Genomic DNA, 10,139 nt, shown 5'->3' with positions numbered 1-10,139 from the left:
GGGCACTTCGGTGCAGCCCAGAGAAGGCACCTGCCTCCCCTCAGTGGAGGCACCCATTGGAAGGTGGGAAGCTGGCACTGCAGGGGCACCAGTCCCACCTCCAGGAGCTTGCCCAGCCAGGTGGCAGCAGGAGGAAGCAGAGGAAAGGCTCATCGGAGCTGCCTGCAAACGGGAACAAAGTCACAAAATGGCATCATGCCCTCTGAGGGGCTAGGCGTCACCTTGGAGGTGGTGGCCAGGAGAGGGGACAGGAAGACAGCTAGCCGTTTGGAAGGCATTTTAGGCACCAAGAGAGGAGCCTCCGTCTCCTCCTCTCCTTCCTTCACCGCCTTGCCGCGTCGTCACGTGACCGCCGCTAGGCTGACGCCGCCCTGGGAACGTTCACTACCCGCCAGGCGTTACGTTAACCGTGCTTCTCGCCAACCCTCTCAGCAACCCCGTGAGGTCCGTGCAACCTCTTGAAAAAGGTCATGTAACCTCCCAGGGCATGCAGCTGGGAAGGAATCTCAGTCTGTGTGACTCCAAAGTCCATTCTTAGCCCCTCTACCCGCCAACGCATCCCGACCTGGGGCTCCCCAAACTGAGACCGGAGGTGAGGTCCAGCAGGGCCCCCCAGTAAGTGAAGGTCAGAGACACCAGTGGGGTCAATCTTGTGCTCCAGAAAAAAGGAAAGCTGGATGTAGAGTGGGCAAATCCTGCACCCAAGTTCTCTGGGGCTCAGGTCTCGGATTCAGGGCCCCCGGGCTGGTGAGTCCCCATGTATCTCCTCCGCCCCACCCTGAGCCCTCAGGGATGCTTTTAGAAGCTGTATTTTAGAGGATGTGGCTGCAGCCTGGGTTGCTCCGCCCTGCTGTCCAACAACCATCAAACCCACAGGATGCCCTGACAAGGCACAGGGGAGGGATTCTCCCGGCCAGACACTGGCACTCCCACCAGACGTGGGGCGAGGCTGGGGGCGGCACCAGGCCTGAAGGGGTCTCACCCAAGGAAAGGACCCGTGGCTCTCCAACACAGACAATGTGTCCAGCCTCATTCATGGACCACGAGTGTCATGGCCACTCATCTGTGCGGCCGCCCTTGGCCAGCAGCTCCACTTCCTCCTGCCACTTTCAGCCTCCTTACCTCACCTCCCTTGCTCTCCACGCCCCTGGACACTGCTTTTGCTCTGCCGTTGTCTGGTTGGGTGCCATTGAACAGAACACTCAATCTCTCTTTTCCTCTATTTTTTTCAACTGGAAAATGGAAAGAATGGTCACCATCTTCCTGGGGGAGCAGGGGTGGGGTGAAGGAGTCACTAGAAAGAGTGGTCTGGTAAAGATTCAAAACCCACTCGTTATTTGCAAGAAAAGCTGCTGCACGGAGAATCTCCTTGACCCAGGACACATTTTGTACAATTCTTTGAGGTCAGTTTTGTTTATTTTCCTGACTCCCCATCCCAAAAAGGTCAGGGTAAGCCAACAGGCAGAACTGCCCTTTGCAGGGGTCCTCTCCGCTCAAATTAATCTGACAACGCATTGGCCCAGCAGGTTGGGAGGGAGTGTGTAGCCTTGAGGCTCATGGTGGACTCCCTGCAGGAGAGAGGAAAGGGAGCTTGCCCAGCAGGGACAGGTGTCGCCCCCCCTCCCCGAGTGGAAAAGCCTTCTCATCCCCTTATGAGGTTGATGACACCTATGCTACAATGTCTGGTCTTGTACACTGTCTGGTTCGAGCTTTCCAAGAACCATGGGGGCCTGCCAGAGATCTCATTTTACAGAGAAGGAAACAGACTTGATTGAAGTCACAGGCATCATAAGCAGGACGAGATCTCAGCCTTCCGTCTACATGATTCATGAGAATCCAGTGCATACCTCAGTCTTACACAGAGCTGCTGCACAAATCAAGTGGAAGGGTGCATGGGAAGGCCCTCTGGAGGGGACGAAGTGCTGCACTATGCTGCCTACTAGGAATATAATGTGAGCCACCATATCATTTTTTCTAAATTTTGTAACTGGAAGTTTGTACCTTTTGACCACACCCACTCATTTCTGCCCCTCCCCCAACCCTTGCTTCTGGCAACCACCAATCTGTTCTCTGTATCTATGAGTTCTGTTTTGTTTTTAGATTTCACATATAAGTGAAATCATACAGTGCTTGTCTTTCTCTTGTCTGACTTATTTCAGTAAGCACAATGCCCCCAAGGTTCATCCATGTTGTCACACAAGGTAGATTTCCTTCTTTTTATGACTTAGTTGTGTTCCATTGTATATATATCCATTCGTCTGTTGATGGACACTTGTATTGCTTCCATATCTTGTCTATTGTAAATAATGCTGCAATGAATGTAGGAGTGCATATATCTTTTCAAGTTAGTGTTTTCATTTTCTTCAGATAAATAACCAGAAGTGAAATTGCTGGTCATATGGTAGTTCTATTTTTTTTTTTAAGATTTTCTTTTTGATGTGGACCATTTTTTAAATCTTTTTTTGAATTTGTTACAATATTGCTTCTGTTTTATGTTTTGGTTTTTTGGCCACAAGGCATGTGGGATCTTAGCTCCCCAACCGGGGATCAAACCCACACCCCCTGCATTGGAAGGCAAAGTCTTAACCCCTGGACAGCCAGGGAAGTCCTTGGTAGTTCTCTTCTTAATTTTTGGAGGAACCTCCATACTGTTTTCCATAGTGGCTACACCAATTTACACTCCCACCAACAGTGTAGAAGTGTTCCCTTTCCTCCACATCCTCACCAACACTTGTTATTTCTTATCTTTTTGATGAGAGCTAATCTGAGGTGTGAGGTGATATCTCCTGGTGGTTTTGATTTACATTTCCCTGATGATGAGTGATGTAGAGCACCTTTTCACGTGCCTGTTGGTTATTTGTAACTGTTAGGAAAATTTTAAATTTTCTGGTAGCTACATCTAAAAATGTAAAAAGAAAGGGATTTTAATATATTTTATTTAACCCTGTATATCTAAAATATTATTTCAACATGTAATCAATATAGCAAGATTATCAATGAAATATTTTACCTTCCTCGTTCATACTAAGTCTTTGAAATCCAGTGTTGTATCTTGCATTTCCAGCACATCTCAATTAGCACTCGCCCCATTTCAAGGGGTCAGTAGCCACATGTGGCCAGGACTGCTCTATAGGACAGCTCAGCATTATCCAACAGTGGTACAAGTAGCTCCTGTAGACCTTTCTAATCTGGGACAGCTATGAGCTTAAATAAGGCCAGCTTGGAGGACTTGCAGGACTCCTTAGGCTCAGAGAAGGTGAGAAACCAAAACAACCCAGCACTGACACTACCCAGTAGACTCCAACCTTGATTTTTCCACCAGGAAATTTTTCACAACAAAGATCTGATGTAAACCTCACTGTAGAAAAGAGATCAAATTAGAGCTCTCCAGATGAAGGGGGCAGACCAGCCACCAAACTTCTCCAAGGTGTCCCCCAAAGCAGGCCCTCAACGTTTTAAGACCTGTACTTAGAAAACTGAAAGATACTGATGAAAGAAATCAAAGATGACACAAACAGATGGAGAGATATATCATGTTCTTGGATTGGAAGAATCAGGAGTATCAAAATGACTATACTACCCAAAGTAATCTACAGATTCAATGCAATCTCTATCAAATTACCAATGGCATTTTTTTTAAATTTAATTAACTTATTTATTTTTGGCTGTGTTGGGTCTTCGTTTCTGTGCGAGGGCTTTCTCCAGTTGCGGCAAGTGGGGGCCACTCTTCATCACGGTGCGCGGGCCTCTCACCATTGCGGCCTCTCTTGTTGCGGAGCACAGGCTCCAGACACGCAGGCTCAGCAGTTGTGGCTCACGGGCCCATTTGCTCCGCGGCATGTGGGATCTTCCCAGACCAGGGCTCGAACCCGTGTCCCCCGCATTGGCAGGCAGATTCTCAACCACTACGCCACCAGGGAAGCCCACCAATGGCATTTTTCACAGAACTAGAACAAAAAATTTTACAATTTGTGTGGAAACACAAAAGACCCCAAATAGCCAAAGCAATCTTGAGAATGAAAAGAGGAGCTGGAGGAATCAGAATCCCTGACTTCAAACTATACTACAAAGCTACAGTAATCAAAACAGTATGGTGCTGACACAAAACCAGAAATATAGATCAATGGAACAGGATAGAAAGTTCAGAGATAAACCCATGCACCTATGGTCACCTAATCTATGACAAAGGAGGCAAGAATATACCATGGAGAAAAGACAGTCTCTTCAATAAGTGGTGCTGGGAAAACTGGGCAGCTACATGTAAAAGAATGAAATTAGAACATTCTCTAACACCATACACAAAAATAAACTCAAAATGGATTAAAGACCTAAGTGTAAGACCAGATACTATAAAACTCTTACAGGAAAACAGGGAGAACACCCTTTGACATTAATTGTAACAAGATCTTTTTTGCTCCACCTCCTAGAGTAATGAAAATAAAAACAAAAATGAACAAATGGGACCTAATTAAATTTAAAAGCTGTTGCACAGCAAAGGGAGCCATAAACAAAACAAAAAGGCAACCAACAGAATGGGAGACATATTTGCAAACAAAGAGACTGACCAAGGATTAATCTCCAAAATATACAAACAATTCATGCACCTCAATATCAAAAAAACATAAGCAACCCAATCAAAAAATGGGTGGAAGATCTCAATAGACATTTCTCCAAAGAAGACATACAGATGTCCAAAAGCACATGAAAAAGTGTTCAACATCACTAATTATTAGAGAAATGCAAATCAAAACTACAATGAGGTATCACCTCACACCTGTCAGAATGGTCATCATCAAAAAAATCTAGAAACAATAAATGCTGGAGAGGGTGTGGAGAAAAGGGAACCCTCCTAAACTGTTGGCGGGAACGTAAATTGGTACAGCCAGTATGGAGAACAGTATGGAGGTTCCTTAAAAAACTAAAAATAGAGATACCATATGATCCAGCAATCCCACTTCTGGGCATATATCCAGAGAAAACCATAATTTGAAAAGATACATGCACCCCAATATTCATTGCAGCACTATTTACAATAGCCAGGACGTGTAAGCAACTTAAATGTCCATTGACAGATGAATGGATAAAGAAGACGTGGTACATATATACAATGGAATATTACTCAGCCATAAAAAAGAACAAAATAATGCTGTTTGCAGCGGCATGGATGGACCTAGAGATTGTCATACTGAGTGAAGTAAGTCAGACAAAAGGACAAATATCATATGATATCGCTTATATGTGGAATCTAAAAAAATGGTACAGATGAACTTATTTACAAAACAGAAATAGAGTCACAGATGTAGAAAACCAACTTATGGTTACCAAGGGGGAAAAGGGGGAAGGGATAAATTGGGAGATTGGGATTGACATATACATGCTACTATACATAAAATAGATTAACTAATAAGAACCTACTATATAGCACAGGGAACTCTGCTCAATACCCTGTAATGGCCTATATGGGAAAAGAATCTAAAAAGAGTGGATATATGTATATGTATAACTGAATCACTTTGCTGTACACCTGAAATGAACACAGCATTGTAAGTCAACTACACTCCAATAAAAATTAATTAAAAAAAAAAGAATTCAATTATCACAGATTGAAAAATGCCAATGGACCCCAGCCCCCCACCCCACCCCAGCATGGTGGTGACTTAAGGGCAGGACCACATAACTCTCTAACCTCTCCTCCATCAGCTCGAGGGCTTGGGGTGTAGTGCTGACGACCACCACTGAGGGTCCAGGGCTTTGCAAACCTGCACTTATGGGGCCTCACAACTCTGTAAAGTGTGATGATTGGGCTCATTTTGCAGAGAGGAAACTGAGGCTTAGAGAGGGAAAGTTACCTGTTTCAGGTCACAGAACTCGAAAGTGGAGGTGGGCCCTGACATCGACCTGTCCCATAGATTTCCCACTAGACCGCTGTGTCAGCCCCAGACAGCCCTCACGGTTAGAGTGCAAATGCAGGCCAGGCCATGGCTCCCAATAGGACATTAAGATTTTTGAGTCTGAAGAAACACATGCTTCATAGGCTGTGTCATCCAGGCTTTGAAATAAATACATTTGCTCTGTAGTATCTAAAGCACTATACAATTTTAAAATATTATTTTATTTTATTTTATTTTTTTAATTTATTATTTATTTATTTATATATTTTTGGCTGCGTCGGGTCTTAGTTGCTGCACGTGGGCTCTTCATTGTGGCGCAGGGGCTTCTCCCTAGTTGTGGCGTGAGGGTTTTCTCTTCTCTAGTTGTGGCGCACAGCCTCCAGGGCGTGTGGGCTCTGTGGTTTGCAGCACACGGGCTCTAGTTGAGGCACACGAGGTCAGTAGTTGTGGCACGTGGGCTTAGTTGCCCTGTGGCATGTGGGCTCTTGGTTCCCCGACCAGAGATCGAACCCCCATCCCCTGCATTGTAAGGTGGATTCTTTACCACTGGACCACCAGGGAAGTTCCCTTAAAATATTATTCTAAAATGTCTCATATGGACAGATACAGTTTATGAGGGACATAATTTAAATGCATCTACAGCCTAACACTATGTTATGAAGGAGTGTGGATTCATCTAACATTTACTGAGTGACTATTTTGTGCCAGAAATTTCAAAAATGTTATACCATGCTGACACTAATTTGGAGAGAAGGGTAATGAAGCTCAGAGAGGGGAAGTAGCAGACAAAGTCTGAAAGCCAGGAAAAGAGACGGTCAGGCCAGCCACTCCTGCTGCTGTACTTTTGTTTTTTAATATTTGTTTATTTATTTATTATTTTGTATGCGCCAGGTCTTAGTTGCGGCATTCGGGATCTTTAGTGGCGGCATGCATGCGGGGTCTAGTTCCCCAACCAGGGATCGAACCCAGGGCCCCTGCAATGGGAGCGCAGAGTCTTACTCACTGGGCCACCAGGGAAGTCCCCTGCTGTACTTTTTTTTTCTCCAATAAATAAATAAATATTTATTTATTTATTTGGCTGCGTTGGGTCTTTGTTGCTGTGAGCGGGCTTTCTCTAGTTGCGGCGAGCGGGGGCTACTCTTCGTTGTGGTGCTCGGGTTTCTCACTGCGGTGGCTTCTCTTGTTGGGGAGCACGGGCTCTAGGCACTAAGGCTTCAGTAGTTGTGGCACATGGGCTCAGTAGTTGTGACTCACGGGCTCTAGAGCGTGGGCTCTGTCGTTGTGGTGCACGGGCTTAGCTGCTCCGTGTCATGTGGGATCTTCCCAGACCAGGGCTCGAACCTGTGTCCCCTGCAATGGCAGGCAGATTCTTAACCACTGCACCACGAGGAACTCCCCTGCTGTATGTTTTGAAGGTGACTTTTCCTCCTATGCTGGGCTGCTTGTCCCTGAGAGGAGGTGCTGTTTTCCCCTCCCAGAGATGGCGTTCTTTGGACACATGTCCCCCTCTCCCAGCGACAGGCAATGCCACAGCGTATCTCCGTTGTGGGCACTCGGAGATTCACCCCAAATGGGAATGGCAGCGCAAGACACCAAGGGCCACTGGAGGACAAGGGAACAACAGCTTTTATTTAAAAAAAAAAAAAAAAAAAATCAAGAACATTATTCATGTAAAACTGGGTGTTAAACTGACCAAACTAATTTTTCACTCTACACCAAATAAGCATATGAAAAGAAGGACCAGTGTGTAGCTCAGGAAAATGGACTCTTTGTAGCTTTTGTGCTCTAAGAAAAGAAAGGACACAAAGGTTTTGGGAATCACAGCTCAGTGAATTTGATGTTATACAAGAGGAAGCATAAAGATGTTTCAGAGTAAATAGATTTCCCTTTCAGGACACCACTGCTTTGTTGAGTTTGAAGGATAGTATGACCTCTGTAAAATAATCATGCGTGTGCTTGGAACTCAGGTGAATGGGGGCTTGAATCCCAGTCTGGTCACTTACTAGCTGAGTCACCCCGGAGAAGTTACTTAGCACCTCAGTTTCATGGTCTGTAAAATGGGATTAATAATAATACTAACTTCACTTGTAGTATGCTAAGGATTAAATGACATAAAAATAAAACACCCAGTATACCAGTTGGCTGGCATATGTTAAGTGTTTAATAAATGATAACTTTTATTATATTAATTCAAACGTACCAGAGGGCTCTTCCTGCCTCGACCACAAATGAGGGGACCACCCCACTGCCACAGGGAAAATGACATCTTGCCCCCCACGGCTGTTCCATCTGAGAGGGGGGCAGGTAAAAAGTAGCACAGAAGGTGAAATCCTGCTTCTTTCGTGGTGTCTTCCCCACCTGCTTGCTCCACACCCTTGCTCTCTGATCCATTACCCTCCCTAAAGTCCTGGCAGTTGGTAAATTGCCGTGCCTTTTTCAACTGCAGCTCACTCTAACTCCCCAGTGACACTTCTGGGGGCAGCAGTGAACGCCTTTATACTTCTTCGTGTCTCCCCCATGTCCCAGCTCTGGAGCAGTGCACACCCTCTGGACTTACCATCTTGGCATGGAGGACGGACGCTGGGCAACACGGGAGGGGCTCTCTTTAGTTCCCACCCCCAGAGCTCTCGCCAGCCTCCAGCAACCCTGGCAGGAGGCTTTACTGTCATCCCAGGGTTCCTCGTTCCCCTACAGCCCAGGGGGCCACCATCAGTCATCTCAGTGATGGAGAGAGAATGAAGGCAAGTGCTCTACAGATGGCCAAGGACCTCCAAAGGTAGGGCAGCTGTGTGCCTATCTATTTATCATCACTAAGTGAAGAACACAGTACAAATAGTCAGTGGGTGATACTCCACAAGGCATTATCTGCTGGGCAAGGTTTCTTTGGGTTGATTTTTTTTTTAATTTATTTTCATTTTTTAATTGAAATATAGCTGTACGATAGTATATAAGTTACAGGTGTACAATATAGCGATTCATAATTTTGAAAGGTTATACTCCATTTATAGTTACTATAAACTATTGGCTATGTTCCCCGTGTTGTGCAATATATCCTTGTCGTTTATTTTATACACAAGAGTTTGTATCTCTTAATCCCCTACCCCTATACTGCCCCTCCGAATCCCTCTTCCCACTGGTAACCACTAGTCTGTTCTCTGTATCTGTGAGTTGTTGCTTTTTTTGTTTTATTCACTATATGTATTATGTTATATTCACTTTTGCTGCTGACACTTTGATATTAGCTCAATGAGACCTGTGCATTAGACTTCTAACCTACAAAGTGTAAGATAATGAATTTAAAGCACCAAGTTTGCAGTGATTTTTTATAGCATCAATGGAAAACCTATACGTATCCTCAGCCAATTCACAAGCCTCACCCCATGCAGATGCCTGCTCCAGGGGTGAGGATTGGGAAGGCGATGAGAGATGGGCATGGTCCCTGAATGGGGTACGAACAAGGAACTGTGCACGTTCTTCATCAACAATAAACTGTGGTTTTCATTGTCATACAGACATTTTTATGCAGCTATGTCCAAATAGCCACTTCAAAATAAAAGAGTCCCACCATCAAATTGGCTATACAAGAAAGCTGGTTAAAATCAGCTCCTTCGGAATATCTGGCTTAGTAAACCAGCCTATTCAACATTCAATTTAACTGAAATATAAGGAGGAAGGGTCTTGATAGGCCACCTCATCCGTCACCATGCCTTCAAGTGGATCCAAACCAGACCAGTTTTGTGCCTGGGGCCCACCCCTGCCTGACACTACCACTTTAACTACCAAGACTTTTCCTTCAGTTTACAAGGTCCATTCAGCTGGGACCAGCTTTTGAGAAGTTACAAAAAATTCAGCTGCCATTATGGGCTCTAGAATCAGCTTCCTTTTTCATGTTCCCTTTTGGTCTCTTGGGGAAAGTACTGGGGGCAGAGTCTGCATAAGGGCAAGCCCCGTGGAGGTCTCTAGGGAAGCATGACTGCAAGTGGATGTAAAGAAAATTATCCCCTGTGAGCTAAGTAAAATAACCCAGCCCAACGAGCACTGAAGTTCAAGGTGAGTGAGGGGATTGGAAAACATTCAAGGAAGTGTTAAATTGCAAAGTACCTGTAATTGTTTCCTAAATGGTCTCCCGCTAAACAGCTCCAGCCTTACACCAGCCATTCTCCATATAGTTGCTGGAGTGATCTGTCCTCACTATCCTGCTGAAGGGACAGACCAATTGAGGAGCTGCAAGGACCAGAGTAATAGCCC

This window comes from Eschrichtius robustus, chromosome 7, assembly GCF_028021215.1.
Source record: "Eschrichtius robustus isolate mEscRob2 chromosome 7, mEscRob2.pri, whole genome shotgun sequence".
Classification (NCBI taxonomy): domain Eukaryota; kingdom Metazoa; phylum Chordata; class Mammalia; order Artiodactyla; family Eschrichtiidae; genus Eschrichtius; species Eschrichtius robustus.
The sequence above is the reverse complement of the archived record's forward strand: the minus strand, read 5'-3'. Positions refer to the sequence as shown.